Genomic DNA, 18,423 nt, shown 5'->3' with positions numbered 1-18,423 from the left:
GCAGCTGTCTACCCTTAGCAGGAGGGTTGCTGATTAATTACCTCTCCTGCTGCTGCTGCTGCTGGCTGTCCAGCAGCAGACTGAAGGTGGCTGCTGCTGTGCGCAGGTATATAAAGGCTCAGAGCCTATTATGACACGCGCAGCCAGCGTTCCATTGCCACATTCCGTCTACTGCAGGCGGGATACCTGGATGGCTGAATGTCACTGAGAAGCTCACAGAGACCGCCATAAGCAACAGTTTAAAAGAATGCCACAGACTAATCAACCAAACTTTTTGGGTTGGTTTCTCTTTTATAGTCTGCAGGCATTAAATGAAAGAAGTCAGTGTTCCAGCAGAGGGAGACAACGTTTCAGAAAAGGCATTGTAGCAAACCAAAAAAGAAATTTTAAGCGCAGCAGAGTAACCAGCTCACATACCTGTTAGCTCAGGTGAGTTTAAAAGGCTGCTGTTGATAACAAGGGCATTTGCTAAATAGATGGTGTGTGTGCAACAATATACTGAAAGGTCAATTATATTGTGCAGCTTATCTCACCACCTGTAGTTATTTAGGTGAAAGCTCCAAAATGCTTGCCTAATATGTCTGTTTATCCAAAAGGAAGTATAGAGGGAGAGCTAGATAGATAGCATTGCATTACATTACATTACATGGCAATGCAATGCACAGTTGCTGAAGTTGAACCAAAATGAGCTTGTCATCTGGCTTCTGCAACTTTTAACATGAAAAATCCAATGAGGAGAAGAAAAGCAAAGCCAAAGAGTCCATCCCAAAATCCGACAAACAAGCAAAATGAACAAAAAGCATTGAATTCAATTCTTTCTGATTTTAGAAACTGCATTAAAGAAGGGGTGCACCGGTCCTGGAGATACTGCAATACCAGGTCAATGCGTGGAGTGGACAGAGCAAGCTCTTTTTCCATCTCCCTGTTCTAAAAATCCATTTAATATATGGTCCCCAGATAGGGGACGTATCAGATATTAAACTGATAAGAACATATTTTTTTTTTTTTTTTTTTTTAAAACCATTCAGGTTAGTTTTATAGCAAATCAGTAGGATATACCAAAACTGTTGCAAAAAAACTTCTCATCATCATGGCCATATTTATTAAGCATAAAGCAACCTAATATTACAGAAAGAAGAACATCTTATTAATATAAACCAAAAGATCACTGAAATTTTACAATATGCCTCGACTTTTTAAATTTCCATATTCCCTCGGCATCTGTTCCACCACCGCTACTACTATCCATCTTGTAAGTCAAAAATAGCCTAGAAAGAATAATCCTAATACATTCATTTACTGTAATTGATTTCCTTTTAAATACACAAAGATTCCTCACATCCCACAAACTTTCTAACACACAAGCCATAATTAACCATTAAACTCTCTCCTTTACACGTCCACTTGCACCAATACCAAACATAACCACACGCCAATCCACAAAAGTCACTCCTGCCAAACTCCTACACAACCCCCCTACACATTTCCACACGTCTTGCGCAAAATCACAATTCCACATCAGATGCATAACCGTCTCACAACCATTACATCCATCTCTTGGACAAACATCCGACCTAATCAAACCTCTCTTCTTTTGAACGTCTCTCACTGGAAGAATATTGTGAAACGCCATCCACACTACATCCTTCTGTTTGTTGGACATCCCATACATACCCAACTTTCTCCAAGCATCCGCAACCTCATTCCCTCTCAAACCAACAATATTAGACTCGACCTCATTTGCACACAATTTCCTATACACCCTCTTAGTCATTCTAAACTCATCCGCCGGCACACTCAGCAAATCATACTTCTTGACAAACTTCTCAATCACCTCATACCTCACCGGACACTTAAAAGACACAGGCACTCTCGCATCCCTCTTTCTCCAACCTAACCCATACAACATCCATCCTGCAGAATAACTTGCCATACATGCACCCTTATTACCTTTACCCAACAATACCACAATCGTCTTAATATAATGGAGCCCTAAAAAAAACTCAACATTAGGAAATCCCAAACCACCATGCTGGCAGGCCTTATAAAGGCTTTCCCTCTTCAGCTTCTCCATCTTGCTGCACCAGAAAAAAGAAAAAATCATTTTCTCAACTCTCTTCACTTTCCTAAAAGGGGATGGAAAAATTATGGCCACAAAAAGCAGAATGGGTAAGATCACTGCTTTGATAACTAGAACTTTGCCCCGCAAAGAAAGATCTCTCATTCTCCAAAAATTCAATTTTCGCTCAACACGCATACCACACTCGTCCCAACTCTCATTTCCTTTCAGATCATCATTGAAAAATACCCCTAAAATCTTAATTGCACTCTCCTCATACTTAACACCTTCCATACGAATACTGTCATCTCCAAAGCATTTGAAACTACACTTAGTCCAGTTAACTCTAAAACCTGATGCACCACAGAAAAAATCCAAAAGCAACCTCACCCTATTCATTGAAGCCATACTTTCACTCACCATCACAACATCATCCATGTAACCTAACACCTTCACATGCATACCCCCACTCCCAGGCACTAACAATCCTCTCATCATTTTCTCACGTCTCACTAAACACAGCAAAGGCTCAATCACACATACAAACAAGACAGGGGACATAGGGCACCCCTGTCTTACACCAGACCTAATCATCACTTTGTCAGACAACCATCCATTCACTAAAAACTCACTTGACACATAATCATATAAAGACTTAACTCCATTCAGAAAAACCCTAGGGAAACCCATCCTCTCCAATACTTTAAACAGAAACACATGCGAAACTCTATCAAAAGCCTTTTCGAAATCAATTGCTAACACCATACACTTCTGCTTTCTAGTCTTACAATCCCCAAGCATATCCCTTAACAATAACAAATTATCACTTATACTCCGACCAGGCACGGCACACACTTGGTCATCCTCCACAACCCTACCAATCACCTCACGCATACGATTTGCTAACAATTTACTGTAGACCTTATAATCAGCGTTAAGCAATGATATGGGTCTCCAGTTCTCCAAACGCTTTTTCTCACCCTTCTTAAACACAAGAACCACTATACCCTCTTTCATACTGTCACACAAAACACCATTCATCCACATATACCTACAAACCTCAGTCAAGTCCTTACCCAAAAACTCCCAAGCTTTCACATACAGCTCCACAGGCAACCCATCCTTCCCAGGCGTCTTATTCTTTTTAGCACTCATAACAACATTCCTCACCTCATCCAAAATAACATCCGCACACAAAGCATCACATTCATCCGAACCAAGTCTCTTCTCCATACCACTCAATACATGCGACACAAGTCCAGGATCAATCCATTTCTCATCGTACAACTTACTATAGAAGCCATTCACCTCATTCAACACATTCTTCCCAACCACACTAGATCCATCTTCACCTACCACTTCACTCAAATCCAACTTCCTTCCATTCATTTTTTTAAAAAAGTACCTGGTGCACTTTTCATTCTTTTCCAAATGCTCTAACTTGGTACGGTAAATAATCTCTTTACCTTTTTCATCCAGAAGACATTTTAACTCATTCTTAGCAACCTCAAGCTGATCAGACATATCCATTCCTTTCCTAACACACCCACGCAACCAATCAATCCGTCTACTTAAGTCATTAAATCTATTACGATATCTGGCAGCTTTTTTGTAGCCCCATTTTTTAAAGAAAGTTTTTAACTGTAATTTCACCCAATCCCACCATTCAAGCACACTACCAAAATCACGCTTACGCCACCTCCAACTTGCATACCTTTTCTCCAACTCACTCATCACCTCCTCATCCTCCAACAACCTCGTATTCAATTTCCAAACCCCACCCCCAAACACCATGTCCCCATTCGCACTAAAAACTCCACGCAAACACTCATGATCAGAAAAAGGTACCTTATGTTGAACATAACTTGAACAAACCATATTTTTGGAAAATAACATCCTATCTATCCTCGATGAAATATTACCACGGTCAGCATAATATGTAGGCGGTGGTGGAATGCCATACTCAAGTATTGCAGCGTCTAAGAAAGAAAAATCAGAAATAAGTTGAGATAACTTTTTTCCTGTAATGTCCACATTACCTTCTGTGACACAATTACAGTCACCAACAAAAACTGTAGGAATTTTTCCAGGGAGAAAAAAACTCAATTTCTCAAGAAGAGCAAGCCGCTCCTCTTTTTTAGTAGGACAATATAAATTAATCATTCTAACCTTCCACCCCCTATAACTCAAAAAAACAATAATGCAGCGACCCACCTCCACAACCGTGTAACTATCAATAGTAATATTCTTATTACCAACTAAAATCCCCACACCATCATTTTTGTTAAAGCTGGACCCCGACCAAACATACTGGCCATAAGGCCAGTCCTTATCCCCTGGAGATTCAGTAATCCCACACTCTTGTAGACAATAGACATCTGCACTCAAACCCTTTAGATAATCCAGAACTGTTGTTCTTCGGGTAACAGATCTAATTTGCCTAACATTAAGGGACACAATGTCCCATCCAGAATGATGCGGCATAACTAAAGGGGATCACACATAACCTGAAAAAAAAAGAAAGAAAACATCAACTCAACCTTCATCAAGCAAAGCAAAGCTATTACCATCTGGCTGAATGCCAAATGTAACAATGTCAGGAGAAAATACATCTGATGGGTAAGCACGAGAGTCCACCGGGCTATCACACACGGCAGCAATGGATGAACACTCAGTCCTTGGCTTCTTCTTGACCACATCAGGATCCTCCTCATCAGAGAAACGGACAGCAGACAAGTCCCCTTGGCCACCGCCCCCGATCTCCTCTGAAGCAGTATTGCACCAAGATATGACAGGAGAATTGGACAAGTCCATTTCCCCCTCACCACGGACACCAAACTGGGGAGGGAAAGGTGACATCACCTCTGGAATCACCATGTCAAAGCCTCCTGACGCAGGAGGCTGAAGCTGGGCATCTTCAAATATGTCGTCCATCTGAGTGCCATCCTCTTCCTCTTGGGGAGCAGTTGCCTCCCCGACATCCGGAAGGGGACCTTGTGGAACCCTAGTAGAAGTCGAAGGAACAGCAGGCCCCTCCGCGACCACTTGAGCAAAAGACTTAGGAGTGGTTCTAGCTTGACACTGCCTAAGAACATGCCCCTCCTCACCACAAGCATCACACTTTACCTGGTTCTTGCAGTCTTTCGCCATATGACCAGACGTGTTACACCTCCTGCAGGTTGGAGGATACCTGCAGGACTCCTGGACATGACCATACTTGTTACATCTTCTGCAGAAAAAAGGAGCATCAGGAAAGTACAAGAAACCAGTGTCTCTCCCAATAGAGAAACTCATAGGAGGATAATGTATGCCCCCTGGCCCCTCGGGGTCTGTAGCAAAACGAACAAAGTACTTGTATTTGCCAGTCCACAAGCCTTCTTCATTCGAGATCTTGTGGGAAAAATGCACATAAGTACAATGCCTCCTCAAGAATACAGTAATGTCCTCCTGGGGGATAAAGGGATTGTGCATAAACACAACAACAGGAACATCCCCATTTGAATAGAGGACAGTAAAAGTGAGTCCATCTAGGAGGGAGTTCTCAGTATGGCCTTTCAAGGTTCTATAAAGATTTTGGCAAGCAGCCATAGTAGAAAGAACAAGCACATACCTTCCATGACTTCTAAATTCCTGCAGGCAAAGAATGTCCGACTTCTTAATCTTCAATGCTTCATAGAAGATGGCATTCACCAGGTAGGACATGGAAAAATGTCCCTTCTTCTCCTCGGAAATCTCAATGCGAAATCCATTCTTGACCCGGGGGTCCCCGGTCCCAGCAAATTTCAGCTTGACTCCCATAGTCAGCCACGGAAATCGCCTTCCCGTTTCCTCCTCACTCTCCCCCTATAGCAGCATCCAGCTTAAGCCACCGGAGTGGCGATGCTGGAAGGCCGAGGGCTAGCACTCAAGGAACCTGATGTCCAGACACTTGATCTGAGCCAAAAGGCCGAGAAGCGATAACCAGAATTGGTTTCCGACTACGGTGCCACCCAAGGATTCTGAAAAGTCCATTTGTGGAGATGGCCACCTGGACTCCCGTTAAGAAGACATGCTGTCAACCTCTAGATCCCTCACATGCCTGCACTTTTCGGCTTGCTGCTGCTGCAATCCACGCGTTTTAGATCTGCATAACTCCACCTCTTTTAGCACAGTACCCTCAACCCCCGGCTGTTCCCACCCGCCTCAACACCGTTGGAAGGGAGGAGAACCAATTAAGGCGGGGGGGGGGGGGGGTGGAACGAGCAGCTGTCTACCCTTAGCAGGAGGGTTGCTGATTAATTACCTCTCCTGCTGCTGCTGCTGCTGGCTGTCCAGCAGCAGACTGAAGGTGGCTGCTGCTGTGCGCAGGTATATAAAGGCTCAGAGCCTATTATGACACGCGCAGCCAGCGTTCCATTGCCACATTCCGTCTACTGCAGGCGGGATACCTGGATGGCTGAATGTCACTGAGAAGCTCACAGAGACCGCCATAAGCAACAGTTTAAAAGAATGCCACAGACTAATCAACCAAACTTTTTGGGTTGGTTTCTCTTTTATAGTCTGCAGGCATTAAATGAAAGAAGTCAGTGTTCCAGCAGAGGGAGACAACGTTTCAGAAAAGGCATTGTAGCAAACCAAAAAAGAAATTTTAAGCGCAGCAGAGTAACCAGCTCACATACCTGTTAGCTCAGGTGAGTTTAAAAGGCTGCTGTTGATAACAAGGGCATTTGCTAAATAGATGGTGTGTGTGCAACAATATACTGAAAGGTCAATTATATTGTGCAGCTTATCTCACCACCTGTAGTTATTTAGGTGAAAGCTCCAAAATGCTTGCCTAATATGTCTGTTTATCCAAAAGGAAGTATAGAGGGAGAGCTAGATAGATAGCATTGCATTACATTACATTACATGGCAATGCAATGCACAGTTGCTGAAGTTGAACCAAAATGAGCTTGTCATCTGGCTTCTGCAACTTTTAACATGAAAAATCCAATGAGGAGAAGAAAAGCAAAGCCAAAGAGTCCATCCCAAAATCCGACAAACAAGCAAAATGAACAAAAAGCATTGAATTCAATTCTTTCTGATTTTAGAAACTGCATTAAAGAAGGGGTGCACCGGTCCTGGAGATACTGCAATACCAGGTCAATGCGTGGAGTGGACAGAGCAAGCTCTTTTTCCATCTCCCTGTTCTAAAAATCCATTTAATATATGGTCCCCAGATAGGGGACGTATCAGATATTAAACTGATAAGAACAGATACTACACTTGATCTTAGCCAAAAGGCCGAGAAGCGATAACCAGAATTGGTTTCCGACTACGGTGCCACCCAAGGATTCTGAAAAGTCCATTTGTGGAGATGGCCACCTGGACTCCCGTTAAGAAGACATGCTGTCAACCTCTAGATCAGTCACATGCCTGCACTTTTCGGCTTGCTGCTGCTGCAATCCACGCGTTTTAGATCTGCATAACTCCACCTCTTTTAGCACAGTACCCTCAACCCCCGGCTGTTCCCACCCGCCTCAACACCGTTGGAAGGGAGGAGAACCAATTAAGGCGGGGGGGGTGGGGGTGGAACGAGCAGCTGTCTACCCTTAGCAGGAGGGTTGCTGATTAATTACCTCTCCTGCTGCTGCTGCTGCTGGCTGTCCAGCAGCAGACTGAAGGTGGCTGCTGCTGTGCGCAGGTATATAAAGGCTCAGAGCCTATTATGACACGCGCAGCCAGCGTTCCATTGCCACATTCCGTCTACTGCAGGCGGGATACCTGGATGGCTGAATGTCACTGAGAAGCTCACAGAGACCGCCATAAGCAACAGTTTAAAAGAATGCCACAGACTAATCAACCAAACTTTTTGGGTTGGTTTCTCTTTTATAGTCTGCAGGCATTAAATGAAAGAAGTCAGTGTTCCAGCAGAGGGAGACAACGTTTCAGAAAAGGCATTGTAGCAAACCAAAAAAGAAATTTTAAGCGCAGCAGAGTAACCAGCTCACATACCTGTTAGCTCAGGTGAGTTTAAAAGGCTGCTGTTGATAACAAGGGCATTTGCTAAATAGATGGTGTGTGTGCAACAATATACTGAAAGGTCAATTATATTGTGCAGCTTATCTCACCACCTGTAGTTATTTAGGTGAAAGCTCCAAAATGCTTGCCTAATATGTCTATTTATCCAAAAGGAAGTATAGAGGGAGAGCTAGATAGATAGCATTGCATTACATTACATTACATGGCAATGCAATGCACAGTTGCTGAAGTTGAACCAAAATGAGCTTGTCATCTGGCTTCTGCAACTTTTAACATGAAAAATCCAATGAGGAGAAGAAAAGCAAAGCCAAAGAGTCCATCCCAAAATCCGACAAACAAGCAAAATGAACAAAAAGCATTGAATTCAATTCTTTCTGATTTTAGAAACTGCATTAAAGAAGGGGTGCACCGGTCCTGGAGATACTGCAATACCAGGTCAATGCGTGGAGTGGACAGAGCAAGCTCTTTTTCCATCTCCCTGTTCTAAAAATCCATTTAATATATGGTCCCCAGATAGGGGACGTATCAGATATTAAACTGATAAGAACAGATACTACACTTGATCTTAGCCAAAAGGCCGAGAAGCGATAACCAGAATTGGTTTCCGACTACGGTGCCACCCAAGGATTCTGAAAAGTCCATTTGTGGAGATGGCCACCTGGACTCCCGTTAAGAAGACATGCTGTCAACCTCTAGATCCCTCACATGCCTGCACTTTTCGGCTTGCTGCTGCTGCAATCCACGCGTTTTAGATCTGCATAACTCCACCTCTTTTAGCACAGTACCCTCAACCCCCAGCTGTTCCCACCCGCCTCAACACCGTTGGAAGGGAGGAGAACCAATTAAGGCGGGGGGGGGGTGGAACGAGCAGCTGTCTACCCTTAGCAGGAGGGTTGCTGATTAATTACCTCTCCTGCTGCTGCTGGCTGTCCAGCAGCAGACTGAAGGTGGCTGCTGCTGTGCGCAGGTATATAAAGGCTCAGAGCCTATTATGACACGCGCAGCCAGCGTTCCATTGCCACATTCCGTCTACTGCAGGCGGGATACCTGGATGGCTCAATGTCACTGAGAAGCTCACAGAGACCGCCATAAGCAACAGTTTAAAAGAATGCCACAGACTAATCAACCAAACTTTTTGGGTTGGTTTCTCTTTTATAGTCTGCAGGCATTAAATGAAAGAAGTCAGTGTTCCAGCAGAGGGAGACAACGTTTCAGAAAAGGCATTGTAGCAAACCAAAAAAGAAATTTTAAGCGCAGCAGAGTAACCAGCTCACATACCTGTTAGCTCAGGTGAGTTTAAAAGGCTGCTGTTGATAACAAGGGCATTTGCTAAATAGATGGTGTGTGTGCAACAATATACTGAAAGGTCAATTATATTGTGCAGCTTATCTCACCACCTGTAGTTATTTAGGTGAAAGCTCCAAAATGCTTGCCTAATATGTCTGTTTATCCAAAAGGAAGTATAGAGGGAGAGCTAGATAGATAGCATTGCATTACATTACATTACATGGCAATGCAATGCACAGTTGCTGAAGTTGAACCAAAATGAGCTTGTCATCTGGCTTCTGCAACTTTTAACATGAAAAATCCAATGAGGAGAAGAAAAGCAAAGCCAAAGAGTCCATCCCAAAATCCGACAAACAAGCAAAATGAACAAAAATCATTGAATTCAATTCTTTCTGATTTTAGAAACTGCATTAAAGAAGGGGTGCACCGGTCCTGGAGATACTGCAATACCAGGTCAATGCGTGGAGTGGACAGAGCAAGCTCTTTTTCCATCTCCCTGTTCTAAAAATCCATTTAATATATGGTCCCCAGATAGGGGACGTATCAGATATTAAACTGATAAGAACAGATACTACACTTGATCTTAGCCAAAAGGCCGAGAAGCGATAACCAGAATTGGTTTCCGACTACGGTGCCACCCAAGGATTCTGAAAAGTCCATTTGTGGAGATGGCCACCTGGACTCCCGTTAAGAAGACATGCTGTCAACCTCTAGATCCCTCACATGCCTGCACTTTTCGGCTTGCTGCTGCTGCAATCCACGTGTTTTAGATCTGCATAACTCCACCTCTTTTAGCACAGTACCCTCAACCCCCGGCTGTTCCCACCCGCCTCAACACCGTTGGAAGGGAGGAGAACCAATTAAGGCGGGGGGGGGGTGGAACGAGCAGCTGTCTACCCTTAGCAGGAGGGTTGCTGATTAATTACCTCTCCTGCTGCTGCTGCTGCTGGCTGTCCAGCAGCAGACTGAAGGTGGCTGCTGCTGTGCGCAGGTATATAAAGGCTCAGAGCCTATTATGACACGCGCAGCCAGCGTTCCATTGCCACATTCCGTCTACTGCAGGCGGGATACCTGGATGGCTGAATGTCACTGAGAAGCTCACAGAGACCGCCATAAGCAACAGTTTAAAAGAATGCCACAGACTAATCAACCAAACTTTTTGGGTTGGTTTCTCTTTTATAGTCTGCAGGCATTAAATGAAAGAAGTCAGTGTTCCAGCAGAGGGAGACAACGTTTCAGAAAAGGCATTGTAGCAAACCAAAAAAGAAATTTTAAGCGCAGCAGAGTAACCAGCTCACATACCTGTTAGCTCAGGTGAGTTTAAAAGGCTGCTGTTGATAACAAGGGCATTTGCTAAATAGATGGTGTGTGTGCAACAATATACTGAAAGGTCAATTATATTGTGCAGCTTATCTCACCACCTGTAGTTATTTAGGTGAAAGCTCCAAAATGCTTGCCTAATATGTCTGTTTATCCAAAAGGAAGTATAGAGGGAGAGCTAGATAGATAGCATTGCATTACATTACATTACATGGCAATGCAATGCACAGTTGCTGAAGTTGAACCAAAATGAGCTTGTCATCTGGCTTCTGCAACTTTTAACATGAAAAATCCAGTGAGGAGAAGAAAAGCAAAGCCAAAGAGTCCATCCCAAAATCCGACAAACAAGCAAAATGAACAAAAAGCATTGAATTCAATTCTTTCTGATTTTAGAAACTGCATTAAAGAAGGGGTGCACCGGTCCTGGAGATACTGCAATACCAGGTCAATGCGTGGAGTGGACAGAGCAAGCTCTTTTTCCATCTCCCTGTTCTAAAAATCCATTTAATATATGGTCCCCAGATAGGGGACGTATCAGATATTAAACTGATAAGAACAGATACTACACTTGATCTTAGCCAAAAGGCCGAGAAGCGATAACCAGAATTGGTTTCTGACTACGGTGCCACCCAAGGATTCTGAAAAGTCCATTTGTGGAGATGGCCACCTGGACTCCCGTTAAGAAGACATGCTGTCAACCTCTAGATCCCTCACATGCCTGCACTTTTCGGCTTGCTGCTGCTGCAATCCACGCGTTTTAGATCTGCATAACTCCACCTCTTTTAGCACAGTACCCTCAACCCCCGGCTGTTCCCACCCGCCTCAACACCGTCGGAAGGGAGGAGAACCAATTAAGGCGGGGGGGGGGGGTGGAACGAGCAGCTGTCTACCCTTAGCAGGAGGGTTGCTGATTAATTACCTCTCCTGCTGCTGCTGCTGCTGGCTGTCCAGCAGCAGACTGAAGGTGGCTGCTGCTGTGCGCAGGTATATAAAGGCTCAGAGCCTATTATGACACGCGCAGCCAGCGTTCCATTGCCACATTCCGTCTACTGCAGGCGGGATACCTGGATGGCTGAATGTCACTGAGAAGCTCACAGAGACCGCCATAAGCAACAGTTTAAAAGAATGCCACAGACTAATCAACCAAACTTTTTGGGTTGGTTTCTCTTTTATAGTCTGCAGGCATTAAATGAAAGAAGTCAGTGTTCCAGCAGAGGGAGACAACGTTTCAGAAAAGGCATTGTAGCAAACCAAAAAAGAAATTTTAAGCGCAGCAGAGTAACCAGCTCACATACCTGTTAGCTCAGGTGAGTTTAAAAGGCTGCTGTTGATAACAAGGGCATTTGCTAAATAGATGGTGTGTGTGCAACAATATACTGAAAGGTCAATTATATTGTGCAGCTTATCTCACCACCTGTAGTTATTTAGGTGAAAGCTCCAAAATGCTTGCCTAATATGTCTGTTTATCCAAAAGGAAGTATAGAGGGAGAGCTAGATAGATAGCATTGCATTACATTACATTACATGGCAATGCAATGCACAGTTGCTGAAGTTGAACCAAAATGAGCTTGTCATCTGGCTTCTGCAACTTTTAACATGAAAAATCCAATGAGGAGAAGAAAAGCAAAGCCAAAGAGTCCATCCCAAAATCCGACAAACAAGCAAAATGAACAAAAAGCATTGAATTCAATTCTTTCTGATTTTAGAAACTGCATTAAAGAAGGGGTGCACCGGTCCTGGAGATACTGCAATACCAGGTCAATGCGTGGAGTGGACAGAGCAAGCTCTTTTTCCATCTCCCTGTTCTAAAAATCCATTTAATATATGGTCCCCAGATAGGGGACGTATCAGATATTAAACTGATAAGAACAGATACTACACTTGATCTTAGCCTAAAGGCCGAGAAGCGATAACCAGAATTGGTTTCCGACTACGGTGCCACCCAAGGATTCTGAAAAGTCCATTTGTGGAGATGGCCACCTGGACTCCCGTTAAGAAGACATGCTGTCAACCTCTAGATCCCTCACATGCCTGCACTTTTCGGCTTGCTGCTGCTGCAATCCACGCGTTTTAGATCTGCATAAATCCACCTCTTTTAGCACAGTACCCTCAACCCCCGGCTGTTCCCACCCGCCTCAACACCGTTGGAAGGGAGGAGAACCAATTAAGGCGGGGGGGGGGGTGGAACGAGCAGCTGTCTACCCTTAGCAGGAGGGTTGCTGATTAATTACCTCTCCTGCTGCTGCTGCTGCTGGCTGTCCAGCAGCAGACTGAAGGTGGCTGCTGCTGTGCGCAGGTATATAAAGGCTCAGAGCCTATTATGACACGCGCAGCCAGCGTTCCATTGCCACATTCCGTCTACTGCAGGCGGGATACCTGGATGGCTGAATGTCACTGAGAAGCTCACAGAGACCGCCATAAGCAACAGTTTAAAAGAATGCCACAGACTAATCAACCAAACTTTTTGGGTTGGTTTCTCTTTTATAGTCTGCAGGCATTAAATGAAAGAAGTCAGTGTTCCAGCAGAGGGAGACAACGTTTCAGAAAAGGCATTGTAGCAAACCAAAAAAGAAATTTTAAGCGCAGCAGAGTAACCAGCTCACATACCTGTTAGCTCAGGTGAGTTTAAAAGGCTGCTGTTGATAACAAGGGCATTTGCTAAATAGATGGTGTGTGTGCAACAATATACTGAAAGGTCAATTATATTGTGCAGCTTATCTCACCACCTGTAGTTATTTAGGTGAAAGCTCCAAAATGCTTGCCTAATATGTCTGTTTATCCAAAAGGAAGTATAGAGGGAGAGCTAGATAGATAGCATTGCATTACATTACATTACATGGCAATGCAATGCACAGTTGCTGAAGTTGAACCAAAATGAGCTTGTCATCTGGCTTCTGCAACTTTTAACATGAAAAATCCAATGAGGAGAAGAAAAGCAAAGCCAAAGAGTCCATCCCAAAATCCGACAAACAAGCAAAATGAACAAAAAGCATTGAATTCAATTCTTTCTGATTTTAGAAACTGCATTAAAGAAGGGGTGCACCGGTCCTGGAGATACTGCAATACCAGGTCAATGCGTGGAGTGGACAGAGCAAGCTCTTTTTCCATCTCCCTGTTCTAAAAATCCATTTAATATATGGTCCCCAGATAGGGGACGTATCAGATATTAAACTGATAAGAACAGATACTACACTTGATCTTAGCCAAAAGGCCGAGAAGCGATAACCAGAATTGGTTTCCGACTACGGTGCCACCCAAGGATTCTGAAAAGTCCATTTGTGGAGATGGCCACCTGGACTCCCGTTAAGAAGACATGCTGTCAACCTCTAGATCAGTCACATGCCTGCACTTTTCGGCTTGCTGCTGCTGCAATCCACGCGTTTTAGATCTGCATAACTCCACCTCTTTTAGCACAGTACCCTCAACCCCCGGCTGTTCCCACCCGCCTCAACACCGTTGGAAGGGAGGAGAACCAATTAAGGCGGGGGGGGTGGGGGTGGAACGAGCAGCTGTCTACCCTTAGCAGGAGGGTTGCTGATTAATTACCTCTCCTGCTGCTGCTGCTGCTGGCTGTCCAGCAGCAGACTGAAGGTGGCTGCTGCTGTGCGCAGGTATATAAAGGCTCAGAGCCTATTATGACACGCGCAGCCAGCGTTCCATTGCCACATTCCGTCTACTGCAGGCGGGATACCTGGATGGCTGAATGTCACTGAGAAGCTCACAGAGACCGCCATAAGCAACAGTTTAAAAGAATGCCACAGACTAATCAACCAAACTTTTTGGGTTGGTTTCTCTTTTATAGTCTGCAGGCATTAAATGAAAGAAGTCAGTGTTCCAGCAGAGGGAGACAACGTTTCAGAAAAGGCATTGTAGCAAACCAAAAAAGAAATTTTAAGCGCAGCAGAGTAACCAGCTCACATACCTGTTAGCTCAGGTGAGTTTAAAAGGCTGCTGTTGATAACAAGGGCATTTGCTAAATAGATGGTGTGTGTGCAACAATATACTGAAAGGTCAATTATATTGTGCAGCTTATCTCACCACCTGTAGTTATTTAGGTGAAAGCTCCAAAATGCTTGCCTAATATGTCTATTTATCCAAAAGGAAGTATAGAGGGAGAGCTAGATAGATAGCATTGCATTACATTACATTACATGGCAATGCAATGCACAGTTGCTGAAGTTGAACCAAAATGAGCTTGTCATCTGGCTTCTGCAACTTTTAACATGAAAAATCCAATGAGGAGAAGAAAAGCAAAGCCAAAGAGTCCATCCCAAAATCCGACAAACAAGCAAAATGAACAAAAAGCATTGAATTCAATTCTTTCTGATTTTAGAAACTGCATTAAAGAAGGGGTGCACCGGTCCTGGAGATACTGCAATACCAGGTCAATGCGTGGAGTGGACAGAGCAAGCTCTTTTTCCATCTCCCTGTTCTAAAAATCCATTTAATATATGGTCCCCAGATAGGGGACGTATCAGATATTAAACTGATAAGAACAGATACTACACTTGATCTTAGCCAAAAGGCCGAGAAGCGATAACCAGAATTGGTTTCCGACTACGGTGCCACCCAAGGATTCTGAAAAGTCCATTTGTGGAGATGGCCACCTGGACTCCCGTTAAGAAGACATGCTGTCAACCTCTAGATCCCTCACATGCCTGCACTTTTCGGCTTGCTGCTGCTGCAATCCACGCGTTTTAGATCTGCATAACTCCACCTCTTTTAGCACAGTACCCTCAACCCCCAGCTGTTCCCACCCGCCTCAACACCGTTGGAAGGGAGGAGAACCAATTAAGGCGGGGGGGGGGTGGAACGAGCAGCTGTCTACCCTTAGCAGGAGGGTTGCTGATTAATTACCTCTCCTGCTGCTGCTGGCTGTCCAGCAGCAGACTGAAGGTGGCTGCTGCTGTGCGCAGGTATATAAAGGCTCAGAGCCTATTATGACACGCGCAGCCAGCGTTCCATTGCCACATTCCGTCTACTGCAGGCGGGATACCTGGATGGCTCAATGTCACTGAGAAGCTCACAGAGACCGCCATAAGCAACAGTTTAAAAGAATGCCACAGACTAATCAACCAAACTTTTTGGGTTGGTTTCTCTTTTATAGTCTGCAGGCATTAAATGAAAGAAGTCAGTGTTCCAGCAGAGGGAGACAACGTTTCAGAAAAGGCATTGTAGCAAACCAAAAAAGAAATTTTAAGCGCAGCAGAGTAACCAGCTCACATACCTGTTAGCTCAGGTGAGTTTAAAAGGCTGCTGTTGATAACAAGGGCATTTGCTAAATAGATGGTGTGTGTGCAACAATATACTGAAAGGTCAATTATATTGTGCAGCTTATCTCACCACCTGTAGTTATTTAGGTGAAAGCTCCAAAATGCTTGCCTAATATGTCTGTTTATCCAAAAGGAAGTATAGAGGGAGAGCTAGATAGATAGCATTGCATTACATTACATTACATGGCAATGCAATGCACAGTTGCTGAAGTTGAACCAAAATGAGCTTGTCATCTGGCTTCTGCAACTTTTAACATGAAAAATCCAATGAGGAGAAGAAAAGCAAAGCCAAAGAGTCCATCCCAAAATCCGACAAACAAGCAAAATGAACAAAAATCATTGAATTCAATTCTTTCTGATTTTAGAAACTGCATTAAAGAAGGGGTGCACCGGTCCTGGAGATACTGCAATACCAGGTCAATGCGTGGAGTGGACAGAGCAAGCTCTTTTTCCATCTCCCTGTTCTAAAAATCCATTTAATATATGGTCCCCAGATAGGGGACGTATCAGATATTAAACTGATAAGAACAGATACTACACTTGATCTTAGCCAAAAGGCCGAGAAGCGATAACCAGAATTGGTTTCCGACTACGGTGCCACCCAAGGATTCTGAAAAGTCCATTTGTGGAGATGGCCACCTGGACTCCCGTTAAGAAGACATGCTGTCAACCTCTAGATCCCTCACATGCCTGCACTTTTCGGCTTGCTGCTGCTGCAATCCACGTGTTTTAGATCTGCATAACTCCACCTCTTTTAGCACAGTACCCTCAACCCCCGGCTGTTCCCACCCGCCTCAACACCGTTGGAAGGGAGGAGAACCAATTAAGGCGGGGGGGGGGTGGAACGAGCAGCTGTCTACCCTTAGCAGGAGGGTTGCTGATTAATTACCTCTCCTGCTGCTGCTGCTGCTGGCTGTCCAGCAGCAGACTGAAGGTGGCTGCTGCTGTGCGCAGGTATATAAAGGCTCAGAGCCTATTATGACACGCGCAGCCAGCGTTCCATTGCCACATTCCGTCTACTGCAGGCGGGATACCTGGATGGCTGAATGTCACTGAGAAGCTCACAGAGACCGCCATAAGCAACAGTTTAAAAGAATGCCACAGACTAATCAACCAAACTTTTTGGGTTGGTTTCTCTTTTATAGTCTGCAGGCATTAAATGAAAGAAGTCAGTGTTCCAGCAGAGGGAGACAACGTTTCAGAAAAGGCATTGTAGCAAACCAAAAAAGAAATTTTAAGCGCAGCAGAGTAACCAGCTCACATACCTGTTAGCTCAGGTGAGTTTAAAAGGCTGCTGTTGATAACAAGGGCATTTGCTAAATAGATGGTGTGTGTGCAACAATATACTGAAAGGTCAATTATATTGTGCAGCTTATCTCACCACCTGTAGTTATTTAGGTGAAAGCTCCAAAATGCTTGCCTAATATGTCTGTTTATCCAAAAGGAAGTATAGAGGGAGAGCTAGATAGATAGCATTGCATTACATTACATTACATGGCAATGCAATGCACAGTTGCTGAAGTTGAACCAAAATGAGCTTGTCATCTGGCTTCTGCAACTTTTAACATGAAAAATCCAGTGAGGAGAAGAAAAGCAAAGCCAAAGAGTCCATCCCAAAATCCGACAAACAAGCAAAATGAACAAAAAGCATTGAATTCAATTCTTTCTGATTTTAGAAACTGCATTAAAGAAGGGGTGCACCGGTCCTGGAGATACTGCAATACCAGGTCAATGCGTGGAGTGGACAGAGCAAGCTCTTTTTCCATCTCCCTGTTCTAAAAATCCATTTAATATATGGTCCCCAGATAGGGGACGTATCAGATATTAAACTGATAAGAACAGATACTACACTTGATCTTAGCCAAAAGGCCGAGAAGCGATAACCAGAATTGGTTTCTGACTACGGTGCCACCCAAGGATTCTGAAAAGTCCATTTGTGGAGATGGCCACCTGGACTCCCGTTAAGAAGACATGCTGTCAACCTCTAGATCCCTCACATGCCTGCACTTTTCGGCTTGCTGCTGCTGCAATCCACGCGTTTTAGATCTGCATAACTCCACCTCTTTTAGCACAGTACCCTCAACCCCCGGCTGTTCCCACCCGCCTCAACACCGTCGGAAGGGAGGAGAACCAATTAAGGCGGGGGGGGGGGGTGGAACGAGCAGCTGTCTACCCTTAGCAGGAGGGTTGCTGATTAATTACCTCTCCTGCTGCTGCTGCTGCTGGCTGTCCAGCAGCAGACTGAAGGTGGCTGCTGCTGTGCGCAGGTATATAAAGGCTCAGAGCCTATTATGACACGCGCAGCCAGCGTTCCATTGCCACATTCCGTCTACTGCAGGCGGGATACCTGGATGGCTGAATGTCACTGAGAAGCTCACAGAGACCGCCATAAGCAACAGTTTAAAAGAATGCCACAGACTAATCAACCAAACTTTTTGGGTTGGTTTCTCTTTTATAGTCTGCAGGCATTAAATGAAAGAAGTC

The 18,423-nt window shown here is 44.4% G+C and overlaps 10 non-coding genes across 10 annotated transcripts; all 10 read right to left on the bottom strand.

The window, feature by feature from the left end:
* Positions 1 to 842: 842 nt before the first annotated feature.
* On the bottom strand, positions 843 to 1,025 carry LOC141200938 (U2 spliceosomal RNA). The gene has a single exon (XR_012272614.1). It is a non-coding gene; the product is annotated as a U2 spliceosomal RNA (small nuclear RNA).
* Positions 1,026 to 7,142: 6,117 nt separating this feature from the next.
* Positions 7,143 to 7,333, bottom strand: LOC141201278 (U2 spliceosomal RNA). The gene has a single exon (XR_012272844.1). It is a non-coding gene; the product is annotated as a U2 spliceosomal RNA (small nuclear RNA).
* Positions 7,334 to 8,457: 1,124 nt separating this feature from the next.
* LOC141201277 (U2 spliceosomal RNA) lies at positions 8,458 to 8,648 on the bottom strand. The gene has a single exon (XR_012272843.1). It is a non-coding gene; the product is annotated as a U2 spliceosomal RNA (small nuclear RNA).
* A 1,114-nt stretch (positions 8,649 to 9,762) lies between these two features.
* On the bottom strand, positions 9,763 to 9,953 carry LOC141201276 (U2 spliceosomal RNA). The gene has a single exon (XR_012272842.1). It is a non-coding gene; the product is annotated as a U2 spliceosomal RNA (small nuclear RNA).
* A 1,120-nt stretch (positions 9,954 to 11,073) lies between these two features.
* On the bottom strand, positions 11,074 to 11,264 carry LOC141201275 (U2 spliceosomal RNA). Its single transcript, XR_012272841.1, has one exon. It is a non-coding gene; the product is annotated as a U2 spliceosomal RNA (small nuclear RNA).
* A 1,122-nt stretch (positions 11,265 to 12,386) lies between these two features.
* Positions 12,387 to 12,577, bottom strand: LOC141200480 (U2 spliceosomal RNA). Its single transcript, XR_012272200.1, has one exon. It is a non-coding gene; the product is annotated as a U2 spliceosomal RNA (small nuclear RNA).
* Positions 12,578 to 13,698: 1,121 nt separating this feature from the next.
* Positions 13,699 to 13,889, bottom strand: LOC141201274 (U2 spliceosomal RNA). The gene has a single exon (XR_012272840.1). It is a non-coding gene; the product is annotated as a U2 spliceosomal RNA (small nuclear RNA).
* A 1,124-nt stretch (positions 13,890 to 15,013) lies between these two features.
* Positions 15,014 to 15,204, bottom strand: LOC141201273 (U2 spliceosomal RNA). Its single transcript, XR_012272839.1, has one exon. It is a non-coding gene; the product is annotated as a U2 spliceosomal RNA (small nuclear RNA).
* A 1,114-nt stretch (positions 15,205 to 16,318) lies between these two features.
* LOC141201272 (U2 spliceosomal RNA) lies at positions 16,319 to 16,509 on the bottom strand. Its single transcript, XR_012272838.1, has one exon. It is a non-coding gene; the product is annotated as a U2 spliceosomal RNA (small nuclear RNA).
* Positions 16,510 to 17,629: 1,120 nt separating this feature from the next.
* Positions 17,630 to 17,820, bottom strand: LOC141201270 (U2 spliceosomal RNA). Its single transcript, XR_012272837.1, has one exon. It is a non-coding gene; the product is annotated as a U2 spliceosomal RNA (small nuclear RNA).
* Between the last annotated feature and the right edge of the window lie 603 nt (positions 17,821 to 18,423).

This window comes from Phyllobates terribilis, unplaced genomic scaffold (genome assembly GCF_046119375.1).
Source record: "Phyllobates terribilis strain yellow unplaced genomic scaffold, ASM4611937v1 Scaffold_108__1_contigs__length_5656254, whole genome shotgun sequence".
Lineage (NCBI taxonomy): Eukaryota > Metazoa > Chordata > Amphibia > Anura > Dendrobatidae > Phyllobates > Phyllobates terribilis.
The sequence above is the reverse complement of the archived record's forward strand: the minus strand, read 5'-3'. Positions and strand labels throughout refer to the sequence as shown.